The sequence below is a fragment of the Phlebotomus papatasi genome, chromosome 2 (assembly GCF_024763615.1).
Source record: "Phlebotomus papatasi isolate M1 chromosome 2, Ppap_2.1, whole genome shotgun sequence".
In the NCBI taxonomy this organism is placed as follows: domain Eukaryota; kingdom Metazoa; phylum Arthropoda; class Insecta; order Diptera; family Psychodidae; genus Phlebotomus; species Phlebotomus papatasi.
Window position 1 is genome coordinate 22135051 of NC_077223.1, and position 13630 is coordinate 22148680.

The 13630-nt window shown below is 30.3% G+C and overlaps 1 protein-coding gene across 8 annotated transcripts in view; it reads right to left on the reverse strand.

Moving 5' to 3' along the window:
- LOC129803011 (trehalase) overlaps window positions 1–13630 on the reverse strand; it is a 50098-nt gene that overhangs the window by 24492 nt on the left and 11976 nt on the right. For 3 of the 8 annotated variants that reach the window (XM_055849296.1, XM_055849305.1, XM_055849304.1), the window contains exon 1: window positions 3709–4286. The exons of 2 other annotated variants lie outside the window; for them this stretch is intronic. The gene's annotated coding sequence lies outside the window, so the exon portion shown is untranslated. Of the gene's footprint in view, window positions 1–3496; window positions 4287–13630 lie in introns of those variants that run through there. 3 more of the 8 variants (XM_055849302.1, XM_055849297.1, XM_055849299.1) reach the window with 3 other exon arrangements.

The window sequence follows — 13630 nt, forward strand, 5'->3', positions numbered from 1 at the left end:
TGCTCTTCAGTAGGTTAGACAAAGATACCAAATAATTATATATAATAAGAGATTTTACTTTTATAATAATGCATTTTATTTTCAATAAATTATTGTGAATAAACAAATTAGGATAGAAAATTTAAACCAAAAAGATATGAAAGAATATTAAATTCTCTAAATTTTAGGCATAGTTATTTGACATATAAAATGCTCTATTAAGTGGGAAAATTACTAGAAGATGGAAAAAACACAGAAAAATGCACCATTTTAGGTGCCCTTTTTCAAAAAATTTTTAAAAAATATACTTTAATTTCATCGTAGGTGCTTGATATGTTCACAAGAGTTATAGAGGATGAAATTACGCGTCAGTTTAGCTTTATGTGACTACCACCGGATAATTAGAACCGGAGATATGAATTTTTGAATTTTATAAAACAGCAAAACACAAAAAATGCTTTTCCAAAAAAATCTAGAGGTGACCCGGACAAACAGATTGCAGATTTGAGGTCCTTAAATGACCCTCTAACAAGTTTTGGCACTCTCGTCAAAGACACCCACAACGTGTCGCACAGTGTTGTTATAATCATGTGTAAGTCTCTTAGAAAAAGTAAAAGAAATTCACATTATTCAAAGGCATGAACGTTCGAAGGGAGAGTACTTTCCCCTATGATAAGAAAATTTAAAACCAAAAGAGAAAATAAAACTAACAGAAGTGAAAAAATAATAATAATAAAAGTTTCTTAATTTATAAGTAACTATTGAGCTCAGGGCACAGCCCATGATTCAGGAGCCTAATTCTGTCAATAGAAATACGTTCCAATAGTCATCGCCACGTGGTCAACGTGGTAGACGAATGCGTCGACCAAATAGTGGAAGGTATATTATGAGATACTAAAATTTTCCACATAGATTTTATGATGGTATTTGCAACAAGAAATAAATACTAGCACACACAAAATTCATACTAAATTAATCATAATAAAACTTTTACATTTAAAAACGTTTTAAAAATAAAAAATAAAAAATGTTGAACAAAAAAAGTATATCATATTTAGAAGCAATACAAAAAAATGCATGAAATTGCATTTACAAATTTAACAGAACATATAAAACTACTAATTCAGTAAATAAAACATACTGTTCAGAAAAATAAGGAAAGTACCACTTGTGCACGTCAGATATTATCCACAAAAAATTTAAGGCTTTGAATGGTTTTTAGTGTTGGCCATTTGGAAAATACCATGAGAATAAAATATTTTATGAATTTATATATTTATTTACACGTAGATAAAGCATTACGGAAAATAGTTTTAACAAAATTTCTGAAATTGTTAGGTATATGAACAAATATTTATTAAGATAAAAGCTGGTGTTGCTCAGAGCAAAAGTGGGCTATTTTAAAACGGAAATGCATACTTATTGAGCGCGCCTTATATGAAAATAGATGAAAATGAACATAGGACTTTGTAATAATAAATAAACTACCTATATGATACAGTAGACTCTCACTTATCCGTGGACTCTTTATCCGGGTTACATGGAATAGTCCATAAAACAGTTAAATTTTAAAAATTTTGTTGACAGGTTGTTCACATTTTGGAAGTTTTGGGAAAACATATATGCTCTAATCTACTGTGATTCTTGCTCACTGCCGTTTTTTTAGAACTTATTCATATTCAGGGAGAATGTAGATTCTGTCAGGTCAGTATTCACTCCAGAAACTTCATACATAAACAAAAAAAAATCGTTGGATTTAAAACGATTTCGATGTCTACCAATTTCTTAATCCGTGTGTCATTTCGAACCCACACTCACGAAAAAACGAGAGTCTACTGTATTCTCATAAGTTCGTTTATTCGGTTTATTCATTTTTTAAATAATTGTTCCTCGTATTTGACAAAGTAGCATAGACTACGCAGTAGCACTACCTTCACTGAGAGAAATTCGAAAAAGTTAAAATAACGTTCCGGAAATGTTTAATTTACTCTGCAGTATTGATCCGAAATCGGTGTAAATATTACGCATTTTAGGTGCATTAGGGGTTAAAGTTACCCTTTTTCATGTTAATTTTACTCTTAAAAAGGTGTAAAATCAACATTACAAAATGTTGATATATTTTTACACTTAAAAAGTGTTAAAGTTATGAGGAAAAAAAGTTATTCGCACCCCCGTTTTTTTCTCAGTGTTGTAATGGACAATCCATTCACATAATTCCTTTATTAAATTTCGTGGTACAGTACACTCTCTCAAATTCGGGCATTTGGGACCGAAATGTCACCCGAATTAGAGAGACATTCGGGCGTCAAACTTTTTGAAATGCAACGATTTTTTTGTTCATCTGCATACTCATATTAAGTTTATATACTCATACTTATTGTGAATTGTATTAAAACTTCTTAATAATGCAAAAACACATCATAACAAAGTTAAACTGTGGTAAATTTGGACATATTTGTTTCATTAGATCATCATGGCAAACTTGCAAAATGTCAACAAACTTTTATAAAATTTAACTGCCGCCCGAATTAAAAAGTAGCCCGATCTTAAAAGAACCGAATTAGCGAGAGTCTACTGTATAATTAAGACCGGTGACATTTGAACCGATTGTGAGAAAACCAATCAAATGGATTTTTGGATTTTGCGCGATTTTAGATTATCTTCTAACGATTTAAGATTTTTTTTACTGAACGTGAATTTGATATGAGAATCGAACCCAGGATCACTGTGTCACAAAACCAGTGCTTAGATACTGATATCGCTTACGATGAAGTAGAAAATTAATTTAAATATTGTAAAATCCAGAAATTAGATATACAGTACGGCTCGAATAGCATCAACCCAAAAAAATAAATAAATAAAATACTTTTGGAAAATATATATGAAATTCCAAGGTATAGTAGACTCTCACTAAATCGGCTCTTTTTCAATCGGGCGGAAAATTTTGTTGGCAATTTTCACATTTAATTATGAAGCAAATTTGCTCAAATTTGCTGTAGTTCTTCCCATTTTATCGTGATCCTTTATAATTGAGCGCTTTTTGTGGAATTTACAAAGGCTTTGACGCCCAAATCTATCGATAAACCATTTATCGACATTTCGCCCCAAATGCCCAATTGAGAGAGAGTCTACTGTAAATGCCAATATTTTAAATAACTTTTGTCAACTCAAAACAACTTTTGTCAAAACCTGAGTAACTACAGCAAATAGTAATTTAGAAAAGTAGAGGAATATAAGAACTAAATGCGTTGATACTATTGGTGTTGTACTGTATTGCTCTCACAAAGTTCAGTCAAATAAATATTCCGGAAATTTTCTCAACATTATGGCTTATTTTCTTGATAAAGCAAAGTTTGTGTGCGAGATGAAATGCCTAAGAATGACAGAAAAAAAATTATTATCACCAACTTTATCACGTTCTCTCAGTACGATAGAGTAAATTGCCAATTAACCTCTACGTATTTGCTAAAATATATACAAATAAAACTAAAGAAGTATTTTAAAATATAAACTTGACATTTTTATCACACCCAATAAATTGCTCTTAAGATGAGGTAAAAAAAAATATTTGCACAATTGATTTCGTCTAGATGAGTATGTCTCATCTGAAAACTCCAAAATGAAAACTTTTCGCAATCACACGGTTTATTTATATGAGAGAGATGATTGAAATGATCGTGATAATAAAGTTGTCTATTTCACTGATTTTTTTTGTCAACAATTTTTTACCATCACAAATTTTTATCAAATTAATTTGTTGTACAGTGTCGTTTTTATCGAAATTTTACACCCATTTTCACTTCTGGCGCAATTTAACAACACATTGTAGTTTTTGCACATTTTTTTGTTCCTTCGGGGAACTTTTCTGTTCGATTTCTCTTATTGATGGTTCTCTTAACACAGAAGATTTAAGATACAAAAAAAAAAATTGGCGGGAATTTTCTCTAAACTACGTCATAGAAAATATAACTCTTTTTTAGCACTACTTTTTCACTATTTCCTCACAAAAGTTTTCTTTTTCCATTTCATACTTAATAGCGGAAAACAGTTTTTTTTCCTCTGAGTGTAGACACAATAAGAAAGTTCCAAAAGAATTCAATGTCTGGTCAAGAGGAATATCCACCCCTTTTTTCCGTTACACATTTACTTTTATAATAGACATTCGAACCAGTTCAGTGAATTGCTGGTGAGTGACTGAATTGTCTGGACACTGAGAGAGGGATTAGCACGGGCTTAAAGTTAATTTAATCAGCCGGCACACAGCAATATATAGCATCGACGAGCTTCGCCAGCCAACTGCTGAGCTCAACTTTAATCCACAACACTCCAACAATCGTGTGCAAAATTCCACAAATACACCTCAAAAGTGCCACAATTTTCCTCATTTCCAGGGGAGGGAGTGTTATGTATGTGTTTAAAACCTCTAAATAGGCATTTTTAACCACAATTTTTGCTCACTTGTGTCTTTTTTTACAGAGGTACTTTTATTCACTTTATGTGATTGTATAATTCGATGCATTCACCTACGTCATACTAACCAATTGTTAAATTTATTTAATTTACTGACACATTACAAATGACTGTAATTTTAACTAAAAAAAAAAACTATACAGAGTGTGTAATCAAACACCCGACAGGTTGTCTGCTGAGAAAAATTCGCGTGTGATGCCAAAGAAGTCATCTCGGAAGTTTCACGGTTATTATCAAAGTCAAAAATGCATTTGCATGTTAATAATTTTATATCATGATAAACTAGAGAAAAGAGCAAAAATTGTCACATTTTTGCATAAACATATAGAATAACTGCATAGAAATGTTATTGAAATCTCACGTATTTTATTTAGAGAAAGAAAAAATTGTAGATAGACTGTAGTATACAATAACGTTCGCTTTATGATTATGAGCTTTTTTTCGACATATTAATAAGACTAAAGCTGGATTTAGTTCTAGATGCCTATCTCTCACCATTTAGCATCAAAAACTTGTTTGTGAAGAGGATGCGAACTCGGAACATTTGAGTGATAGAGCTAAGGCTCTTTCGATCTATTGCGTGCCTGAAGCACTATAATCTTTAATTAATATATTTCCAAAATGTTTATTTTTTTTCATACTGAAATAAATCAATTTGCTGAATTTATTTAGCCTTGAACTTGAATTCAAAATTATTTTGTATTTTATAGCTTCTGCACATAATGAGACATTTTCTTCAAAATAAAATATTTTGAAGAAAAATTGCTTTCGAAAAAAAAAATTTTTTGGAAAGAATTTATTTTAGGATATATACACTGAGAGAAATCCGTAAAAGTTAAAATAACATTCCGGAAATGTTAATTTTACCCTGTAGTATTGATCCGAAATCGGTGTAAATTTTACCCTTTTTAGGTGTATTAGGGGTTAAAATTACCCTTTTTCATGTTAATTTTACCCTTAAAAAGGTGTAAAATTAACATTATAAAATGTTGATATATTTTTACACCTAAAAAGTGTTAAAGTTATTAGCAAAAAAAAGTTAATCGCATCCCCGTTTTTTCTCAGTGATCATTATGAATATCTCGCAACATAGGGATCTCGAGATTAAGAGAAAAAAATCAATAAAGGAAAAAATAAAATAAAATAAAAGAGAAACAATAAACATAAGGTAGAAATATCAATCCATTTTGCGAGTTGAACATGAATTATTTTAACTCTTAAAAAGAGTTATTTTAACACTTAAAATTAATTATTTTAACTCTCAAAAAGAGTTATTATAACTTTTTTCATGTAAATTTTAGAAGAAAAAGAATAAAAGTTACTTCAAAGAAAGTTAAAACAACTCTTCTGAATATTACAACGAAATAAAATGAGCTCTAAAATATAGTTAATCGAAAATCATAATCAAAAAGAGTTAATTTAACATCGATTCGAGTAAATTTTACTCATTTTTTTCTGAGCATAGCAGTACAAGCGATTCTTTTACAAAAAGACATTATTGACGAAAATTGGGAGCAACATGAGCAACATGTAGAGCCTTATAGCCCTAAAGTCCCTAAGTTTGATATGAAATATTCTTTAATAGATTTTTTTCATTTCCAGTATTATTGTTTGGAATCATAAAAATAGTTTATCACATTTGATTTCTCTAACATGTTTGCACTTGAGGCATTTAAAATTGATAAAAAGAAATAGATTTATTGTTTGTGTGTTATATCGGACACCAAGTTTCTCGAATTCCCTTGTCTTTCCAGAATTTTCAGGAACTTTTCTATGTTCTCACTCGTGGAGACAACGCTTTGCTGTTTCTTTGATATAGTACAACCACTAGAAATTGAAGTAAAACTAAAAATTTATGGAATTTTGAGAAACAAATGAAGCATACTGTACTATAAGCTCTCCGAAATTATATGAATTCCCTCTATTTATGGGGATTTCCATCAATTTGTTTTTGGACAATATGCAAAGTTTTTGGAATTTATGCAAATTATTAGTTAAACTGAAAAATTTTCTAAGAATAGTCAAAGCTTTCAGTTAATTATCTTGATATTCCATATTTTAGGCATAAAAATTGGAAACAACAAAACATTTTTCAGTTCAACTAGGGTCGAAGGAACACCTCATGGACAGGGAACCCCTATTGATACTTTTGTCAAAATGTTGAAATTTATTTAATGCATCTAATAAAATCTAAGCAATATAACGTGTTTTCATTAACACGCATTTTTCGATAAGGATAACGAATTGTTAAAGTGTCAATAGGTGTTTCTTTGACTCTATTCACTTGAAAATTTCCTCTTCTTACTTAGGATATGGTAGTTGTTTGTAAGTTATTAACTTTATTATCAAAGTAATCTCATTGTCCCCTAGTAACAAGACACTTTATCATGTACCATTAAAAGCTTTTGAATATTTTACTTGTTCTTAGCAACATGTTTTTCTCAGTGTACATCTGTAAGATGCCCATTATTGGTAAAACCGCCAAAACATTAAATGTAAAAGAGTAAAAAAAAAGAACAATAAAGACACGAGATTGAAAGTGAAATTGGTCAATTCGGGGAATTTCTACATGACGCACACTAAATCCGAAAAATATATGTAGGAAGAAGGTGGTTGTGTAAATTCAAGCACACAACAACAATCAATCTTATCTCACCAACTGTCGTCCTGTTAATTGATGCGACAAGCAAAGTGTGCCCAAAAGCGCAAAAAAAATTGCGTGAAATCTGAAGAACTTGATAACTAATCTTATAAATATTCACATAAAATAGGTTAATTTATACAATTTCCTCCCCTTTTTCTTTTAAGGCTATCAATGAAACAGTCGTCACATCTGTGAATGTTAAATATTTATTGTGGGAGAATACGAGGTAAAAATAGTCATTTTTACTTCAACATTGCAATTTTCTCATTGTAATTTCCTTCCATTCACATCATCTAATAGATTTAATTCAAAATCGTGTACAAAACATCTTTTTATTACGATTTTTTTAATTGATTCCTCACACAATGGCAAGTGAAGCAACCTTACGGGACACAGTGTAAAATTTCGCGGTGTTTCTCAACACTTCCCTTGAAAATTTTAAGTACAACTACTATGAAAAGCCTCCCACAAAATTCCCCGAAATATATATTTTTTAAATTTGGTTTAGAAAAAAAATAATGAGCTTCGATTTGAAGTAGTTTAAGCGAATTTGCTTCAATAAGAAGTCGAGGGAGTATCAAAGTATTAGCGGTTTTTCCCCAAGGACTTTCAACTTCCAACTTCAAGTGAAAATCTCATAATGATGCGAAGAAGTTCTTCTTATTTTTACCCAGAAGATATCATTCGTTACAATCGTTGCTGTCGCATGTTTAATTGTACGTCTTTTGGTTTACAATTATGCATTTAAAATTATTCTCTTCATAGCTTTTTTTTGCAAGTGAATTGCGGAATTGTCATAATTAAAAAACATCGAGAAAGTTTAGTGGTTTTTCCTCAAGGACTTCAAATTTCACATGAAAACCTCAAAGTGATGTAGAAGTTTTTCTTATTAATTCTCAGAGCCATTCTCTTGAACCGTCACTCTTAATCTTTTAATCGTGTCTTCTGGTTTAGAATATTTATTTAAAATTATTCTCCTTATATCTCTTTTGTGCGACTGATCATCAATTACTTTTCATGCCTTTTAATTGGAATTAAAATGAGGAATTGGTTAAAATTCAACAAAGACTGATAAGTATCTCACTTTAAGTTGTGTTGCTATGGCTAAAATTGATTTAAAATCCATATAGACAATTAGACGAAAAATTAGTTAGTTTAACAAAAGAACAGTAGGGGGAAGCGGGGCACCTTTGAAGGTGGGGCACTTTTGAAATTGGAAGTTTTCACCTATTTTTAAATAAAATTGAGCTTTATTGTGATATAATTTAGCTTCTCAATATGTTTGTGGAGCTAAATTATATCACGATAAGGCTCAATTTTATTTAAAAATAGATGAAAAATTCCAATTTCAAAGGTACCCTACTTTAAAAGGTGCCCCACTTCCCCCTATCTGTGATTGTTTTTTGATAATACCCACAAAGTAATTTAAATTATTAATTAGAACAAATTCGTTAACTTCATTTACGACAATGAAACTTTTATTTATAGCTTAATAATTTATTTAAAATTTAGTCGTTCTCAGATAAAACAAAAGAAAATATTTTTAAAAAAATATTAAATATCTTGTCACTTTTGCATTACACCGTTTCTTCAAAAATACATTAAAGAATCTACTGTTAATACATTAAGATAAATTAAGTTATAATTATTAAATTAAAGAAAAAAGGCAATAAGTTACTTGAAAAACATCAATTTTTTATTGCAATCTCCTATCAAACCAATTAAGCCCTGGATTCAGAGTTAAAGGTAGATTTAACCTTTTAAGGACGATTGGGTCACCGTTGATTTATAGACCTATAGAGAAAATAATTTTTTTGACTATCTAAAGTTATTTCTTTATAATGTTTGTACATAATCACGAAGTAGATTATATTCCATGAAATATTATCGGCTCGTCCATAAAGGATAAAATACATATTAAAGATTTCTTATGCTGGGTTAAAGTCTAATAACGTTTCAGCATTATGAGCTCATATAATATGTATTCAAAAGTTTAAAAAATTAAATTTTAAAATTCTATGTTTTTGTCACATTATTGTGAACTTTGATACTTCTTCACTGAGAAAAAAAGAGGCTGCGATTAACTTTTTTTCCTCACAACTTTAACACTTTTTAGGTGTAAAAATATATCAACATTTTTTAGTGGTAATTTTACATCTTTTTGAGGAAAAAATTAACATAAAAAAAGAGTAGCTTTAATAGCTTTAGTAGGAGCGTATCATTACCGAATATAGGGGGAGGCAGAGCTACATTAAGCTGGGGCTATGTTCAAAATGCTATTTTCGGCATATTTCTAAAGAAATTTGGACCGAGCCATCATTTAATTTAGATTTTTAATTGTTTTATCTATCTAAATTACATTACGCTAAAGCACAGCTTCTTTTATATATACGCGAAGAAATAGCTTTTTCAAAGTAGCCCCAGCTCAATATAGTCCGAACTCCCCCTAGCTTTGATTTGTTTGCTAAATTTTTTCTTGAAAAACGGACAAATACGGAAAAGTAAAGTTAGGGTGGAGTAACCACTTATCGCCACTTTTAGGAAAAAGTGAAATTAACTGTAACTTTTGACCCCTTATTATCAGATAACTCAAATTTGACACAAAGTTACTTAGATATATTGGCTCTACATTCGTCAAAACAAAAGTCCTACAATACAACGCAGGAGTACATAATAAACCGATTTTTATTAACAATGCAAAAATAACCATTTCGTCGCCACTTTTTACCACTTTTCGCCAGTTTTGTAACCACTTCTCGCCACCCACTTGGAAAGGTTCAAACTCGATTATTTTCGGCAATGTTATGAAAAATACACATTCAGCATTTCTTTTTTTCTCATGATCACCTTATTATTATTCACATTAAATGATTTTTCTCCACTTCTATTTGAGAAATCAAATTATTAGACTATTACAGAAAGTAAACAAAACAGATTTGACAACTGAGAATCTATGAAGTAAAGTTAGCGTTGTCTATTGAAAAGCAAAGGCGACAGGTGGTGAATCAATTTTATAATATTACCACTTTCCGCCATGGCTCATTTTTACATAAAAATAATATTAAATGAAACATTAACTAACTAAATACAAATTTTATGTATTCGCCGAATGTAATTAATTGTTCAATAGATAAATTATTTATTCAAAATCGTAAATTTTGTGCGATAAAAGTTTCGTGACACTTACTGTATTTGATAAGAAATATTGGATTCGATGCACTTGCATAAAATATTCCTCTAAAAAATGCTCAAACATTTAAATTCAAAACAAAAAATTAGTGTTTTTCGACTCTTTAAATAACAGCAGTAGAGATACAAATAATTTTACATCTAATATATTTCACAAATAATGGAAAAATAGCGATTTCAATATAAGTGGCGAAAAGTGGGGCACTGGCGAAAATTCCACCCTAATCGAATAATAGAAATTTTTGCGATATAACAATCAAAACATATTTTATTAATATTATAGTTTTTTATTATAAAGTTTAGGATAGACTGTCGAAAAGAGGTGAATACCGCCTGCTCTTATGATTTGCAAAATTTAACAAGAGCAAGAATTGAATTTTAGAAAACCTAATATCAGTATTATAACCGATCATTTGTCTTACATTGATCGTTATCATTATAATTCTAATGGTGCTGGCACACCTTTTCAATTTAGTGAAATTCAGTCCATTGTAATTTTACCTCCTCCATACTTTTAACTGATTTCAATGTAAAAGAATAAGACGTAAAATTTAAATCGATTGAATTTCAGTAAATTGATGAAAAGGTGTTCCAGCGCCAAGTGCTTTATAAAAAATTCAGAAAAAAATCATAAATAAATTATTGATTGCACGTTTTAAAAAAAAATCTAAAATTTACAGTAAATTATTGCATATTTTCTTATTGTGCAGCTGCAATTTTATTACGAAATATCCAATTTTAGTGCATTTTCTCCTGGAATGTGTCGTAAAGTGGTTTCAAGTTAGAAATTGTATTTAATAGACAAATTGAGTATCTCTATTCTTATGCATAGAATCTATTTAAAGAGTTAATGTGTCAAAATTGGCTATTTTACCATCTTTATTTGTGCTAAACCAGAGATCATCTTCAGTTGGGTGGTAGAGACATAATAGTTCCAGTGGTGAGATGTGGGAGGAAGGCAATTTCAGTTGAGTCTAAATTTAGCTTTTCAGTGCTTGATTGTGAATGATTTAAATTTATTGAAAGAGGTATCAGACTGGAAATTGCACATATATAAATCAAAACAATGTACTGAAGCGTGTTATTGTGCGGAAACATTCAGCAAATTGAAGTGGATTGGGCGCAAAAGACAAAATTTGTCAATTGACTCGGAGACGATCTTTTCACTAAATAAAAATCCTTAAAGTGTTTACTTGTGCTCTGGCAGGATTTTTCCATCATTGAGTCATGTTTGTCAAATGATATGGAAGTATTATTGTGCAATTTGGAATATTTGATGCTTCTCAATTGATTTGAGTGATTGTTGATTTAAACAAGGAAAAAAGTTATATTGAAGTAAATTCTGTCCGTTGACCTTTTTTTCCATTATGTGCGCATCTAATACGCAATCTTGGAACAATTTAGCTAGATCAGAGGGACTACTAGAGAGGAATAGGAGTGAATTGAAAGTGGAATCCATATATCACTTGTAATGTACTTTGATTCCATTTTAGATTGATATCAATTGGTCACCGGCTACAACTAGTTTAAACCCGACTTCTCCGACTAACCTACTTTATATTCTCCTCCATATTCAATCAAATGGGAATTCTCCATAGAATTTCCCAAAATTTCCAAGTCATGCTTTTTCTATTGTGCCTTGCGATCATTGCCCTAAGTTGGAAAATTCCACCAAAAAAAAATAACAATTAGCAAAATTCTTTTTATTCTCAAATCTTCCGTTAAAAGCTCTAATTTGCCTACAATTGGGAGTTTATTTGTACATGTGGCTTAGAACTTAAAAGCTTTTTCTTCCCGACCTCAATGTTTTCTTAACAATTTGCCACCTGAAAATTATCTCCTGCGTCACCTAGAATTAGTCACCGTGATAAAATCCAGTTTTATTGTGTAATTTCTAGCAGTTGATTTTTGCTCATATTTTTTCCCCCAAGTGCCGTCTGCAAAAATATTCTTTTATAAACAAGAAATCACACATTTTTCACCCGACACTCTCTGAAATAGAATTTATACCATATTCCTTTAGCTCACTCTCAACTCTTTTTAATCTTCAAGGTTGTATCAATCTCTCCAAAGTACCCATGGGGCAGAAACAGTGAACTGGGTGGATTGATTCTTATTTTAATTGTTCTCATGTGATTCATATTTGGGACGCAATTATCTATTTGTTCTTTCATTAAGAATTTCCATTTAATTAATTTGTTTATCAAATGTTTTGTAGGAAAAAGCCACAAGAAATTTTGATGTAATGTATATATTTCTTGAGCTAGTTAAAATTACAGCATTTTATGGTTGAATCACATTGACCGTCATTCTTATCGTTACCGTCAAAGCTTCACATTTTTTCGTAAAATACGTGTTTGTATTTTAATTTAATAAAATTTATTAAATAATACCAAAATTATGGGGTTAAGTCGGTGAAGTAGGTTGGTTTCATACTGATCAACTTTTTTTTATGAATTACTTCGCTTTAACACTGAGAGAAATCCGAAAAAGTTAAAGTAACATTCCGGAAATGTTAATTTTACCCTGCAGTATTGATCCGAAATCGGTGTAAATATTATGCTTTTAAGGTGTATAAGGGGTTAAAGTTATCCTTTTCCATGTTAATTTTACCCTTAAGAAGGTGTAAAATTAACATAAAAAAATGTTGATATAGTTTTACACATAAAAAGCGTTAAAGTTATGAGCAAAAAAAGTTAATCGCACCCTCTTTTTTTCTCAGTGAAGAAGTACGACTAGCGGAAACCTTCGGACGATTTATGCTTCGAACAATTCATTTTTTCAATATGTTATAAATCAATTTGGCCCATTATAATACTATATTTTAATAGCTAGTCCAATGCCTTAAATTTTCAGAAAGGAGCTATGGATGAAATCCATAAGGAACATAGAGAAAAATTTGAATTGTCCGAAACTTGAGTTGTCGGAAGGTAGCGCGCTTTCCCCTATTGCATTATTTTTCTTGAGTATTGACTATTCAAAACCACAATTGTTAATCATATTAATGTAAAATTGTAAAATATATTCTTCTAAATTCATACTAATTGGGAATTAAAATATATTGCAATAGACAGGTCAGATTTAATCAGGGGCCCATCAAGCCTAATAAAAAGTGAAGATATTTTTCACTTTTTCTTGTAAAAATTTTGCAGCCATTGCACCGCGACTTAAACAAATTTGCTCGTAGTTCTTGTATTATTTCGGCGAGCATAATGAAATATATATTTTTAGGTGGCTTTTAATGCACGATTTCGAAATATATCAGACTTATAAGTCAATTCTCTTTAGGAAAAAACTTGCCAATAGTCTTCAGTGCCTCTTTGCAAAAACGTATGGAAAAATGAAATG